Genomic DNA, 221 nt, shown 5'->3' on the forward strand with positions numbered 1-221 from the left:
CGTTGACTACAGTCCATTTTGTGTGAATAATTCTTTAACATGGAATCGAGCGCTTTATGTAAATCGCCAGAGTTTTCCAAAGGGGATTTTGTCGCGTTTATTGGAATAAACGCCATCTGTTCCTTCAATAAACTGAACTTTACTGTCCTGAGCGCTTGCACATCCCACACTTATGTTTGATTTCTCTTACCACATGTTTCCGGTCTAATATGTCCTCCAAC

The sequence above is a fragment of the Penaeus monodon genome, chromosome 20 (genome assembly GCF_015228065.2).
Source record: "Penaeus monodon isolate SGIC_2016 chromosome 20, NSTDA_Pmon_1, whole genome shotgun sequence".
NCBI classification, from domain to species: Eukaryota; Metazoa; Arthropoda; class Malacostraca; order Decapoda; family Penaeidae; genus Penaeus; species Penaeus monodon.